Source organism: Narcine bancroftii, chromosome 8 (assembly GCF_036971445.1).
Source record: "Narcine bancroftii isolate sNarBan1 chromosome 8, sNarBan1.hap1, whole genome shotgun sequence".
Lineage (NCBI taxonomy): Eukaryota > Metazoa > Chordata > Chondrichthyes > Torpediniformes > Narcinidae > Narcine > Narcine bancroftii.
The window spans coordinates 149,033,656-149,049,385 of NC_091476.1; positions in this window are offsets into that span (position 1 = coordinate 149,033,656).

Genomic DNA, 15,730 nt, shown 5'->3' on the forward strand with positions numbered 1-15,730 from the left:
GGGTGTTTAAATAGGAAATTGATACATTTTTGAAAGATCAAGATTTGAGGGCAAGGAGATACTGGCACAAGAGAGAAGGTGGGGCTGAGTCAGATCAGCCATGATCATTCATATTCCTGGGCAGGGCAGGATTGAGAGGCTAAATGATCTCCTGCTCCTGCTTTCTTATGTTCTTGTTTCACGTTTGTAATTTGCATCCAAAAAATGGGGACTATGATAGGTAGATAATGAGCTTTAAATCTGAGATTGACAAATACTAAGGTCTTCAGGCACATGGTTCAAAGGCAGGGACATGAGCTGATATTACAGTTCAGACAGTATTCCATTACATGGAATGGGCTCGGAGACCTGACGAACCATTCCCCTTTCACTGGTAACATTAAGTCTATGTGTTTTGTCCAATTTGATGTCATAACTACATACAATCTGCCATATCCATGGTGCAACTTTTAAAGATGCACCACAGAAAAGATACTGTCTGGATTTATCACATGCTTTGCCCATGACTGCAAAAAAACTGCAGATGTGCTATCTCGGGAGAACTAGTAAAATATTAAAGGACTTACCCCACTCCAGTCATATTCTCTCTGCCTCATTTTGTTGGGTACAGGGTAGATGTGCTTAAAAGTTCAAGTTCAGATTTATTCTCAAAGTACATCTCATACAGCCCTGAGATTATTTTTCCTGTGGGCTAGGCAGGATTTCAGCAAATGCAAAGATATATATACAAAAGAGAGAAATGTAAACAAACCGTGCAATACTGAAAATGAATATTCAATAATAAATAATGTGCAAATTAAGAGTCCATAAATAAGTCACTGATTGAGTTTGTTGTTTAACAATCTGATGATGGAGGGGTAGCAAACTGTTCCTGAACTTGGTGGTGCAAGTCTTGTGGGACTTATATCTCTTTCCTGATGACAGCTGTGACAACAGGACATGCCCTGGGTGGTGTAGATGCTGCTGCTCTCAAAGAGCAGTGTACCATGCAGATTTTCTTGAGAGTGGGGAGAGTTTTGCCTGTGATGTCCTGGGCTGCATCTACTACCTTTAGCAGGGCTTTCCACTCAAAGGTATACCAAGCCATGATGCAGCCGGTCATCATCACTTTCCACGACACTTCTATAGAAGTTTTCCAAGATTTTCGACATCATAGCAAACCTCCACAAAATTCTGAGGAAGAAGAGGTGCTAACGTGTTTTCTTCACGATGATGATCTTCATGCTTTGGTTCCTTGAACTTGAAACTATAGATTCAAAGACCATTTCTTTCCTATTGGGGTGTATGACTCTTGAAGGGATCTCATATTAACAAAAGCTGATGCTCTACACTGCCTTTTATAGCTGTACTTTTCTCTATACCCTGCATTATTTGACTTCTGTAACATTACTCTCTACACTCTTGTCTTGCTTGTTATTGCACTATCTGTTGGAATGTTTGGATCGCATGCAAAACAAATCTTTTTACTTACTTTCACTTATTATTATGCTTGACAACAAAACAATTCAATTCTTATAGATTATTCAGTAATCCAGCGCTTTGTCACCTCTGATTGCCTTATTGAGGTGATTGGGGAACTGCTACAGACAGTCCCATGAGCTATTCCATGTAAATATCAAGTGTAATCGGCTAATAAATACAAATGACCAATGGTTAAACTTGTCTCATGAATGCATTTGTACTTCTGCTCCACTTAATTAATATTGATATTAAGCACTCGAACAAATCCTCAAAACATTAACTCAATGACAAATGCTGATATTTAATTCATGCAGACTTGAGTCTGGTCATCCCCAGCAGATGAAGTGAACTGGAACTGAATTTGAAATATTCTGCAGCCAATCTGACTGGAAGGATGTTCATGTCAATGTTTCAATATTCAAACAAATTTAATGAACAAGTCAGTTTCAAAACACGAAAGACCACCCAAAATTATCCTTGTGATACTGCGCTTGAAACATTCATCTGTATTTTCTCATTTAAATACACTCTGTATAAATAGCAATTTTCATTTCTATTTCTGATACATTGGATTCCGTGCTGTCTCTGGAACTTTTAAGTCCATGATTTAATACAAATGCTGCCTGCTGATGTCTTTGGAGATAAATCATTATAGAACCTCTGGAAACAATGTGCCTGAACTGAGTTGAAAGCCTTAATTTCCATCAGCTAATTGGTCTCAGCTGGGATGATGGTGAAAAGGCACAATATTCCCCTATGCTTGAGAAGTGGAAAATCTCTCTAAAAGAAAATGGCTCCTGCTACAGTGTGTTTGCACTTTGGGAGTGCACAAGGTTAAGTTCCCGATCAAGAGGAACGGACTCATTCTGGCCCACTGAAGTGAGCCAGTTAGTTAGTGATAGTGCAATTCCAGCTCGCACATCTCAGATCCACTCATAATTGTCAAGTCAAGTTTATTGTCATCCGATTGTACAAGTACAACCTGGTGAAGCAGTGTTCTCCGGTCCTCGATGCAAGAAAAATGCAGACATGTAACCAGACATAGCACACGTACAAACAGTCCATATGTGCAGGACAAGTATTCATCTATACAAATAAATGAATAAATATTGTTTCCTGAATATGAGAGTCTTGGATGGTTAGTGTGAGCAGATCCTTTGGTCGTTCACCATTCTCACTGCCTGTGGGAAGAAGCTCTTCCTCAGCTTGGTGGTGCTGGCTCTGATCCTCCTGTATCTCTTCCCTGACAGGAGCAGCTGAAAGATACTGAGTCGAAGGGGTCCTCAATGATTTTGTGCACCCTCTTTAGACAACAATCCTGGTAGATCTCATTGATGGGGGCAGGGGGACTCCAGTGATCCTCTCTGCCAATCTTATAGTCCTGTAGATTGACCTCCTATTCATTTCTCTGCAGCCAGCCAAGGTGCTCTCGAAAGAGCTCCTGTAGAAGGTTGGCATAATGGTGGACGGTAGTCTTACCTGCTTCAGTCTTCTTAGGAAGTGCAGTTGCTGCTGTGCCTTCCTGTCAAGTGAGAAGAATGTAGGTCAGTTGCAGGTCAGTTCCAAACTCTAATCTCCTATCTGATTATTCAGAAATCACAATGGCTCAGCATCTGTTTCACTGGGTGCTGAATCTTGTGCTCCCTTTCACATGGATCCTGATCTTCCTATCACACACACTGGGACACAATTCCTGTGTTCCCTGTCAGAAGGATGCAGTCCCCATGCTCCCTATCACAGACTGAAATTTCCTACCCCATTCCCATGCTGATGTGTCTGACCATGATCTCATGCACTGCCAGACTGAGAGCACCCACAAATTGGAGAAATAACACCTCATATTCCATCTGGGCACCCTTCAACTAGATGGTATTAACATTTTCTTCTGTTATTTCCAGCCTGCCAACCCCCCACCATCTCTCTCCCCTTTCCCTATCCCTATGCTTCTTATCCTCTAGTTCTCTCTCTCTCTCTCTCTTTCCCTTGCCCTCTGTCTTCTTTCATCCAGCTCTGCATGCACAGTGCCACGCCCCTCTTCCCTCATCAATTCTCACCTGTCCTCTCCTGTCCTCCTATCCATGTTCAATTATCACCTTTTGTATGTTGGCCTGTGCTCCTTCCCCTTCCCTTTCTGCCCTCTTCTCTCATCCTTTTTATTCGGGTGCCTGCCTGTTTTTTGCGAATATCCTGAAGAAAGGCTCAGGCCAAAAGATTGGTTATATATCTTTACCTCTTCTGGGTGCTGCGAGACTGCTGAGTTCCTCCAGCATTTCGGTGGGTTTACTACAATCACATCAAATGCAGACTTCTGTGTTTCACCCCAGCTAACTATTTTCTTTTTAAACTTACCAGATCCATGGTTCCTGCTCTTGCATGAAAATCGTATGGGTCTTTTTCCCGTCTTCCTCTGAAACTTACTGGTGCCTTTTCTTCCTGTGCTGCCTTCAGAGTTTATTATAATAAGCTCATTAGATAAAAAAAATTGGCTTGTAGGAAGAAAGCAGAGAGTAGAAGTGGAAGGAAAATATTCTGCCTGGAGGTCGGTGACTAGTGGAGTACCGCAGGGTTCTGAGACCCCTGCTCTTTATGATTTTTATAAATGACCTGGATGAAGAGGCGGAAGGATGGGTTAGTAAGTTTGTGGATGACACGAAGGTTGGAGGAGATGTGGATGGATCAGAGGGCTGTCAAAGGTTACAAGAGAATTCAGGCAGAATGCAGAACTTGGCAGAAGGATTTCAATCTGGATAAGTGTGAAGTGATGCATTTTGGAAGGACTAACCAGAAGGGTTAATGGTCGGTTGCTTAAGAGTGTAGATGAACAGAGGGACTTTGGGATCCAAATCCACGCATCCCTCAAGGTCCCCACACAGATAGTCTAAGAAGGCCTATGGGATGCTGGGATTAATTAATAGGGGGATTGAATTCAGAAGTAGAGAGGTCATGTTAGATCTCCACAAATCTTTGGTAAGACCACACAATATTGTGTTCAGTTCTGGTCACCTCATTATAGGAAGGATGTGGAAGCTCTGGTGAGGGTGCAAAGGAAATGCTGCCTGGATTGGGAAATAAGTCTTATAAGGCAAGGCTACCAGAACTGGGACTTTTCACTTTGAAACATAGAAGGATGAGAGGTGACTTAATAGAGGTCTACAAGATTCTGAGAGGTATAGAAAGGATGGCTGGTCAGCACCTGTTTCCCAGGGCAAAATCAGCAAACACCAGAGGAGATATATACAAAGTGAAGGAAGGGAAGTTTAGGGGAGACGTCAGGGGTACATTTTTTACACTGAGAATTGTGGGAGCCTGGAATGCCTTGCTGGGGATAATGGTGGAAGTTGAAACATTAGGGGCATTTAAGAGACTCTTGGACAGACATGGATGAAAGGAAAATCGAGGGTTATGGGGTAGGGAGGGTTTGGTGTATTTTTATATGGGTTGGCACAACATTGAGGGCCAAAGGGCCTGTACTGTGCTGCTTTGTTCTATGTTCTATATTGTTCTCAGACCTGAGCATGCCTGGTTCTAGTGTTTCTCGAATTAATCTTCTCAATGCTTCTGAGATTGTTGTGCCATCTGTGTAGCCTTGACCTCCTCCCAATAACACTTGTTCACTCTATCTTAATGCTGACCTGGTCTACAGTTCTGCTCCATACTTTGCTGCATTTGGGGTTCAAACAAAAGTATTTTGTCTTTCCTTTCAAATATCAAAAATTCCAAACTTCTAAATTCTAATCTAGATCATCCTCTCCCTTCGTTTTCCACTGCCTGTCATCCCCTCTCCCAGTTCCTGTCCCTTCCAATCTGATGTGTCCTCAGCAGAGGTTCCTTCCCTCTTGCCTCATCATATTTCAACACTCTAAGAACCACTGGTCCCTGTCTCTCTAACACACTCTTCAGACCAATATCACTCACTTCTCATATCACCTTTTGCAACATGTAAATTTAAATGTTCATTTACAAGGTGGTATGATTAGCGTAGCCGATAGCACGACACTGTTACTATGCCAACAACTGGGGTGTGAATCCGGTGTTGTCTGTAAGGCAATTTGTATGTTCTCCGTGTCTGCCTGGGTTTCCTCACAACCCTCAAAAAACCTTTGGGGTTGTAGGTTAATTGGGTGGAACTGAGTGCACAGGCTCCTGGGCTGAAAGGCCCTGTTACTGAGCTGTATGTCTAAAATAAACATGGTAGAAGCTGATCCCAGCCATTTTTACCCATGTCGCCCAATTACACCCAAATTAACCTACAATCCCATACATTTTGGAGGGTGGGAGGTAACCAGAGCACTCGGAGGAAGCCCATGCTGACATAGGGAGAACGTACAAACTCCTACAGACAGCGCCAGATTTGAACCTGGGTCGCTGATGCTATAATAGCGCCGTGATAACCGCGCCTGTGATATCTCTCCTTCCCACCAAAGAGAGACCCAAATTTTCCTTCCAGATGAAGCAGTGGATTACTTGGATTTCTTCTAGTGCATTCGGTGCTCATGGTACATTCTCTACAGGTGCAGATAAGGTAATCTCATTATTATTTCTCTCTACAGTGTGAGATTGACCTACTAGATATTTTCTGCACCTCCATTTTTACATTACTGTTTTTATACTACAGTTCCAAGGTTTGTTTTTCTCTTAATTCTGTCCTCATTCTATTTATGCTTCCTCCAGACAGATGAGCTGTGATAAACAAACCTTTACATGTTGCAGTTGTAAAGATGTTGGTGAGGCCCCACTTGGAGTGTTGTGTTCAGTTTTAGTCACTTGCTGAGGGAAAGATGTCATTTAGCTGGAGAGGGTGCAGAGAAGATGTATGAGGATGTTGACAGGACTCAGGGGACCTGAGCGACAGGGAGAGGTTGAGCAGGCTGAGGCTTTATTCCTTGGAGTGCAGGAGGATGAGGGTGATCTCAGAGAGGTGGACAAGATCACGAGAGGAATAAATCTGTTTAAAAACAGACAGCTTTTTGCCCAGAGTGGGGAAATCAGTAACCACAGGTTGGAGATGAGGGGGTGGGGGGGGGGGAAAGAGATTTAACAGTAACCTGAGGGGTACTGTCTTTACACAGAGGATGGTGGGTATATAGAAAGGGTTGCTGGAGGAGATGGTTGAACCAGGTACTATTGCAACATTTAAGAAAAAACTGGACAGGTTCGTAGATAGCATGTATTTAGAAGGATATGGGTCAAAAGTGGGCAGGTGGGACTCGTGTTCATGGGAACTTTTGTTGGCGTGAGCAGGTTGGGCCTGTTTCCATGCTTTGTGACTCACTGACTGTCCCTTAGACTGCATCAACAGTATTTGAGTTGTCAGTTTCTCTTGGTCTCCGACATCTCTATCACAGACAAACCCCTCCTTGCCACATTTTTCTGTAACTTTAAACATGTACAATTTTTCCAAACTTTTGCTGGAAAGATGGAATTGTTGACTCGATCCTCTCTTCCACTACTGCTGCCTTACCGAGTGACCACTTCCATTATTCCCTCGTCTATTCCAGGCTGAACCATTTTCCAAGTGCAATTCTACAGATCGTAAACAGGAACATGCGAGCTCATGGAGAGCATCGTGATGAATGTCAGCAACATGGCTGAATACTCCAAGGGCCACAATTAGTGCTTCAGCAAAGGAATTTGACACGGTGATGGCCACATAAAACCGGGGCAACAGGTTCAACCATTACTTCTGATGCTGTTGATGTGGAGTTTGCTTGTTCTCTCTGTCACTGCATGGGTTTCCTCCTACATCCCAAAGACATGTGTCGGCAGGTTGATTGGCTGCCATAAGATCCCTCTGATTTTTACAAGTGGGTGGGTGGCGGATGCGTGAACTGAAGTGAATTAGGCCTAAATAAAAGGCCATTCATATAGGATTAGTGTCAACTGGGTGCTTCAATTTAAAACAATGTTAAATTGTTTTAAATTTTATTTACGGCACATAGAAGTCAATTCCAGCCTTTTAAATTCATGCAGTCCAATTGTACCCAAATTAACCTAGAACACTGCACTTTGGAGGGTGCGTTTTTGAGAGCACGTGGGGAAAACTCACCTTTCCTCTCTCCTGTGTCCCATCCATATCCAATGAACACCTTTTGTCTGTGGTCTGCACTCCTCCCCCTGCCCATTCTTCCCTCTGCAGTCTTTCATGCGGCTGCCTGATTTTTACTCATACATCGAAGAAGGGCTCTGGCCTGAAAGGTTAGGTATATATCTTTCCCTCCTATTGATACTGCGAGAAGTCCTGAGTTCCTTCCAGAATTTCTGTGTTTTTAAAACTCGCGCAGAATCGATGGGATGTGCCGATTTCCCCCAGAGTTTCTGTGCTTTTAAAACTGATGCAATCACAGAAAGAACATGCAAACTCCTTAAAGACAGTGCTGGATTTGAACCTGCTATGCTCATTGTGCCGTCTTAATGATCAACATGGATTTGATGGACCGTAAGCCTCTTTCCACGCAACATGACTTTATGACCTGTCATTAGAACAGGGGGAAAGTAAAGTTGGATGGGAGTAGAAAAAGAAGGGTCTATAATAGGGAGAAGGCAGGACATGTTAAATACCAAAAAGGGATTCAAGGTTAGGGTGAGGAGCAGGGAGCAGGTTCCTCTGGGAAAACATTGCGGAATCTCAGTCAGTTTGCCCATGGAGTCCAACACCAGAGCAACTCACATTTCAGGGATGTGTGGAGACAGAAAGATTCATCCCTAACTTTACCCAATTTAAATAAAGGATCATTGAGATTTCACGATAAAGAAACAAAAGAATACACCCAGGATGTACTTGGGGCAATAGGAGAATCATTATTCAAAATTGTTGAACTCAAAGTCTGAAAGCGTATGCTATTCCTTGTCAATAAAATGAGGTGTAGTTCCTCAAGTTCACACTAAGGTTTTTGCCCGATTTTATAGGGCAAAAACATGCCGAGGTATTTTATCATTTTCAGTAAAATAACAATGTATTCACAATGCAAGCTAGCAGCTATTTTTGATGTATTGAATCCTTTTGCATCAGTCAAGTTGAATAAATGACTAGACTGCCACTGAAAAAATTGAATCACTGTCCCAAAATGACCAAATGTATGAATATGGGCATTGACTCTGATTGTTAATAAAATTGAAGGGGAAACATTGATAGATTGATTGATCCATGATTAATCTGCAGTGTTACCTCTGCTCCCTCATCTGCTACTGGGCTGAGTATTGTAAGGTAAAACATCATGAGATGGGAATGTGTCGGGAGTTACCCTGTACAGGGCAGTAACAAGAAGGGGAGGTGTCCTTGTACTCCTGTTAGGTAAAACATCATGAGATGGGACCGGAGAAGGAGTCACCCAGTACTAAGGAGTAACAGAATGCATCCTTGTACTTACAAGATAAGAGAGACATTGATGGATTGAGAGGCAGGAAGCTAGCAGGGAAAGGATAGCAACAGTTTTAGTCATTGGACAAGTAATGATATGATGATGTTCTAAGCATGTATCCAAGGGTATAAAAAATCACCATTTTGCTGATAACGGCAGAATGCATTCTCCGACTAACTTTGTTAGTCGCAAGTGTTACAATCCGGTAATAAAGAACAAAGAACCCTGATTTCGACTCAGCCTGGTGTTTGTCTCACTCATTCATGAACAAAGCAGACCTAACAGTATTTAGCAGCATCTAATGGATTTTCTGGAAATGGCCGTTAGATTGCTGCCTCAGCACCAACAGCACTGAATGAATTTTAATCACAGTATTTTCACCTTTCGCTGCTTCGGGAAAGCAGCCAGCATATTATAGGACACATCCCATTGCAGTCGCATTCTCTTCTCCCTCCCTCCTCCCTATCAGGCAGAAGACATTTAAAATGAAAACACACACCTCCAAATTCAAGGGCAGTTCCTGACAGTTTCTGTCCCTTCTGATATCAAACTATTGAATGGACATTAGTATAAAGTGATGCTGTTTGACTCTACTTTTTTCTTTAACATGAAACCCTAAACCTTTGTTTCATTGTTGTGCCATGATTTTATTCTTGCACCACTTGATGTGTGAAGGTTTACTTGGCTGGATAGCATGCAAAACAGAGCTGGTTGCTGTATTTGGCTATGAGGGACAATAAATAATTCAATTACTAATAAAGGACTACTGAATCATGGGCCAGACGTCTGGGACAAGTGGGCATATAGCTTGAGTTGAAGCAGCCTATTTACAGGAGATAATCTGGCACTAGAGGTTAGATATTCTGAGGTGTGGAAGGAGGATCATCCCCAAGATGAACCTTCTCCTCAGAGATGCCATCTGATTGTTAATAAAATTGAAGGGGCAATTGAAGGCATTGCAACCAGTGTCTGAGGCCTGCTGTGGAAACTCTTGCTTTCCACTTAATGAACTGCAACAGGCTCACTCTGTGCTTTCCTTTAACATTCAAATTAGAATTCTCGCACCTTTCATAATTTTCTCAATGTTTTCACTTGTTACAGTTGGAAAGATGGGAACCAACACACAGAAATGAGCAAATACAATAGGGGACCAGCGAAATTATAGAAACCAAGAACATTAATCTCTGTAGCTGTCAAGTACATGCACCCTGATCTATTGCCTTAATTCATCACACTTACCTATCAGCCTGTGGATATTGATTCGTGTTCAACAGCAACACCATCTTAAGGAGCTGAAGCTATGATTCCATTGCCATGACCAGAGGTCTCTTTATTTATTGTCACATCTTTCATGTTATTTGATATCTTTCATGTTATTTGATATCTTTTAACTCTAGCACAGTAATTTCAGGGACAGAAGCAGGATTTTTTGCTACACAATGCTTTTACAGTGACATAAACAATGATGGAAAGTGAATCCTCAGCATCTCTGAGAGAAATTCATCTGAACAGCTAAGCACAAAGCTGTTTCCTTTACTTATTTGATCTTGAAATTCAATACTTCTAAAATAAATTGAGTTCAATATTATTAAGGGAAGTGTATGAGAGAGATGACCAAATATGAAATAAATGTAGTAAAATTGAATTAATGTAAGGTGCTCCTCAATTGGTGGCACAGATTGTATCGGACCATGGCTTCTTTCTGCATTGTATGTCTCTGATATAAATACTCTCTGAAATAACTTAGCAAGCCAGTCAAGGACCAATAAATGCTGGCCTGCCGGCAATATTTCCATCCTCTGAACAAATACATTACTAAAAATGTGCAGTTCTCAACTGAGCCAGATTCTGGGAGTGGTGCAACATGCAACCAAGAATATATGATGCATGTAACAAGAATTTCCACACTAATGCCCTTTCATAAACCTTCAGACTTAAACAACCTGGTTTATCTTTCTTTTGGCTTGGCTTCGCGGACAAAGATTTATGGAGCGGGTAAATGTCCACGTCAGCTGCAGGCTCGTTTGTGGCTGACAAGTCCGATGCGGGACAGGCAGACAAGGTTGCAGTGGTTGCAGGGGAAAATTTATTGGTTGGGGTTGGGTGTGGGCTTTTCCTCCTTTGTCTTTTGTCAGTGAGGTGGGCTCTGCGGACTTCTTCAAAAGAGGTTGCTGCCCGCCGAACTGTGAGGCGCCAAGATGCATGGTTTGAGGCGATATCAGCCCACTGGCGGTGGTCAATGTGGCAGGCATCAAGAGATTTCTTTAGGCAGTCCTTGTACCTCTTCTTTGGTGCACCTCTGACACGATGGCCAGTGGAGAGCTCGCCATATAACACGATCTTGGGAAGGCGAAGGTCCTCCATTCTGGAGACGTGACCTACCCAGCGCAGTTGGATCTTCAACAGCGTGGATTCGATGCTGTCGGCCTCTGCCATCTCGAGTACTTCGATGTTAGGGATGAAGTCGCTCCAATGAATGTTGAGGATGGAGCGGAGACAAAGCTGGTGGAAGCGTTCTAGGAGCCGTAGGTGATGCCGGTAGAGGACCCATGAATCGGAGCCGAACAGGAGTGTGGGTATGACAACGGCTCTGTATACGCTAATATTTGTGAGGTTTTTCAGTTGGTTGTTTTTCCAGACTCTTTTGTGTAGTCTTCCAAAGGCGCTATTTGCCTTGGCGAGTCTGTTGTCTATCTCGTTGTCGATCCTTGCATCTGATGAAATAGTGCAGCTGAGATAGGTAAACTGGTTGACCGTTTTGAGTTTTGTGTGCCCGATGGAGATGTGGGGGGGCTGGTAGTCATGGAGGGGAGCTGGCTGATGGAGGACCTCAGTTTTCTTCAGGCTGACTTCCAGGCCAAACATTTTGGCAGTTTCCGCAAAACAGGACGTCAAGCGCTGAAGAGTTGACTCTGAATGGGCAACTAAAGCAGCATCGTCTGCAAAGAGTAGTTCACGGTCAAGTTTCTCTTGTGTCTTGGTGTGAGCTTGCAGGCGCCTCAGATTGAAGAGACTGCCATCTGTGCGGTACCGGATGTAAACAGCGTCTTCATTGTTGAGGTCTTTCATGGCTTGGTTCAGCATCATGCTGAAGAAGATTGAAAAGAGGTTTGGTGCAAGAACGCAGCCTTGCTTCACGCCATTGTTAATGGAGAAGGGTTCAGAGAGCTCATTGCTGTATCTGACCCAACCTTGTTGGTTTTCGTGCAGTTGGATAACCATGTTGAGGAACTTTGGGGGGCATCCGATGCGCTCTAGTATTTGCCAAAGCCCTTTCCTGCTCACGGTGTCAAAGGCTTTGGTGAGGTCAACAAAGGTGATGTAGAGTCCTTTGTTTTGTTCTCTGCACTTTTCTTGGAGCTGTCTGAGGGCAAAGACCATGTCAGTAGTTCCTCTGTTTGCGCGAAAGCCGCACTGTGATTCTGGGAGAACATTCTCGGCGATACTAGGTATTATTCTATTTAGGAGAATCCTAGCGAAGATTTTGCCTGCAATGGAGAGCAGCGTGATTCCCCTGTAGTTTGAGCAGTCTGATTTCTCGCCTTTGTTTTTGTACAGGGTAATGATGATGGCATCACGAAGGTCCTGAGGCAGTTTTCCTTGGTCCCAACAAAGCTTGAAAAACTCATGCAGTTTGGCATGCAGAGTTTTGCCGCCAGCCTTCCAGACCTCTGGGGGGATTCCATCCATACCTGCTGCTTTGCCACTTTTCAGTTGTTCAATTGCCTTATAGGTCTCTTCCCTGGTGAGGACCTCATCCAGCTCTAGCCTTAGGGGCTGTTGAGGGAGCTGGAGCAGGGCGGAATCTTGGACTGAGCGGTTGGCACTGAAAAGAGATTGGAAGTGTTCTGACCATTGGTTGAGGATGGAGATCATGTTGCTGAGGAGGACTTTGCCATCTGAGCTGCTCAGCGGGCTTTGGACTTGTGGTGAGGGGCCGTACACAGCCTTTAGAGCCTCGTAAAAACCCCTGAAGTCGCCAATGTCTGCGCTGAGCTGGGTTCGTTTGGCGAGGCTAGTCCACCACTCATTTTGGATCTCCCAGAGTTTGCGCTGAAGATGGCTGCATGCGCGACGGAAGGCTTGTTTCTTCTCTGGCCAGGACGGCTTTGTAAGGTGAGCCTGGTGGGCAGCTCGCTTCTTTGCCAGCAGCTCCTGGATTTCCTGGCTGTTTTCGTCGAACCAGTCCTTGTTTTTCCTGGAGGAGAAGCCCAGTACCTCTTCAGTGGATTGCAGTATGGTACTCTTTAGCTGATCCCAGAGGGTTTCAGGGGACGAGTCCGTGAGGCAGATTGCATCCTCGAGCTTTGCTTTGAGGTTTGCCTGGAAGTTTCCTCTCACTTCGTCTGACTGCAGGTTTCCAACATTGAACCTCTTTCTGGGGGCTTTACTGTTCCTGGGCTTTGGCTTGAAGTGAAGGTTGAGCTTGCAACGAACCAGCCGGTGGTCAGTGTGGCATTCCGCGCTGGGCATGACCCTGGTGTGGAGCACATCTCGTTTGTTTCTTTCTCGCACCAGGACGTAGTCCAGGAGGTGCCAGTGTTTGGATCGGGGATGCATCCAGGTGGTCTTCAGGCTGTCCCTCTGCTGAAAAAGGGTGTTTGTAATGACAAGCCGCTGTTCTGCGCAGAGCTCCAACAGGAGGCGCCCATTGTCATTGCACTTGCCGACACCATGCTTGCCCAGGATTCCTGGCCAGGTTTCTGAGTCTTTGCCGACGCGAGCGTTGAAGTCGCCAAGGATGACAACCTTGTCGGCTGTAGGGGTGCGTTGAATGAGGTTGCGCAGGTCAGTGTAGAACTTGTCCTTTTCTGCTGGTTCAGCCTGGAGGGTTGGAGCATAGACACTGATGAGGGTGATGCGATGCTTGTTTTGAAGGGGGAGTTGCATGGACATGATCCGGTCCGAGTGGCCTGTTGGGAGGTTTTTGAGTTTGGAGGCAATGGAGTTCTTGACCATGAAGCCTACACCAGATAGGCGTCGTTCATCCATAGGCTTGCCAGACCAGTAGAGTGTGTAGCCCGCGCCGCGTTCTTGGAGGCTGCCTACATCTGCAAGGCGGACTTCACTGAGAGCGGCTATGTCGATGTCAAGTCTGAGGAGTTCATGTGCAATGAGGGCAGACTGACGTTCAGGTCTGTCGGCCTTGTCTAGCATGGTTCTGATGTTCCAGCATGCTAGCTTGAGTTTGTGAGCATCTTTTGAGGGGGAGGATGTGGAGGGGGAGGACGTGGAGGGGGAGGACATGGAGGGGGAGGACGTGGAGGGGGAGGACGTGGAGGGGGAGGACGTGGAGGGGGAGGACGTGGAGGGGGAGGACGTGGAGGGGGAGGACGTGGAGGGGGAGGACGTGGAGGGGGAGGACGTGGAGGGGGAGGACGTGGAGGGGGAGGACGTGGACCTGTCCTCGGGCCTGCGCAAAGGAGCTTTTACTTGGAGTGCAGTGCGCGCAGTACTGGCCCCACCCTTTACACCCATGGTTCGTGTGCCGTGGCCAAGCAAGTTGCGACGTGGCAGCGAGGTCCTTGGGTCGTAGGTTTTATATCGGAGTGCCCTTCTCCTATGCAGGTTTCTTACCCGGGCTGGAGGGGCCTGCCTCCCCTCCTAGGTCGGACCATACTGCCCGGACTGGGGCCGAGGCCGCGCTGCTTTCCCTGTGCCCGGACTGGGGCCGCTGCCTCCTACTTTCTGCCTGGACCGGGGCCTCCGCCTGCCTCACTCGACCGAGGCCGGGGCTGCCGCCTCCTCTTCACTCTTGCCCGGATCGGGGCCGCCGCCTGCCTCACTCGACCGAGGCCGGGGCCGCCGCCTCCCCTTAGCTCTAGCCCGGATCGGGGCCGCTGCCGCCTACCCTCTGCCCGGACCGGGGCCGGGGCCGCCGCTGCTTTCCCTGTGCCCAGACCGGGGCCGTCACCTCCTTCTTTTTGCCCGGACCGGGGCCTCCGCCTGCCTCACTCATCCGAGGCTGGGGCCGCCGCCTCCCCTTCGCTCTTGCCCGGATTGGGCTGCTGTCTGCCTCACTCGACCGAGGCCGGGGCCGCCGCCTCCCCTTCGATCTTGTCCAGATCGGGGCCGCCGCCGCCGCCTACCCACTGCCCGGACCGGGGCCGGGGCCTCCTTCTTTCTGCCCGGACGGGGGCCTCCGCCTGCCACACTCAACCGAGGCCGGGGCCGCCGCCTCCCCTTCGCCCACACCCTGTACCAGCATGCACCTCACAACTGGCTCTCTAGCATTGCCCGAGGTTCGCAACCTGAAATGGAGCAGGAATGTCTCGAGGGAACAAGAGAGCGAACTAATTCATGTGCTGGGGTTCTGCTGCAATAGGTTCACTCCTCTGAAAACAAATATTGATAGGTTACATCAAGGTGACCAAAATCCCAAGATTTCACTGTAAAAGGGCAGCTCTGAAAGCAAGTGAAAGATAGAGATGAAAATTTGGGGGAAAAATACTCTGGAACTTCTCAAACTGGACAGAAATCATCGTGAACAGAATTTGAGAATCCCACTAATTCCAGATCACAAGCTCTTCAATTCTAGGCCATATGTATCATGTTCTCAAAGATTCTGTATGAGCATTATTTGAAAGCAAAATAGGGCTGGGTGATGGGAGTACTTGAAAAACACTCTCCGTCATGATATAGTATCAGGTACTACATCCGTTTGATCCACTGTAACCTTTCCATTGCCTCCTTATCTTCTTCGCACTACTGCACCCAGAGCTCTTGGGGTTACCTATTAGTTTGCATAAGCTGTGATTAACCATGTTAGATTGGTGAAACTGAGACATCACATTGTCCTCAAAATCCATGGAACTTCCAGGAGTGTGGGAACAAGCATGGACTCCGCAGAATAGGGTTTCCAGTGTCTTGTTCCAAGTGTGTTTATCCCAAAGCTGGACAGAGAAACAGGT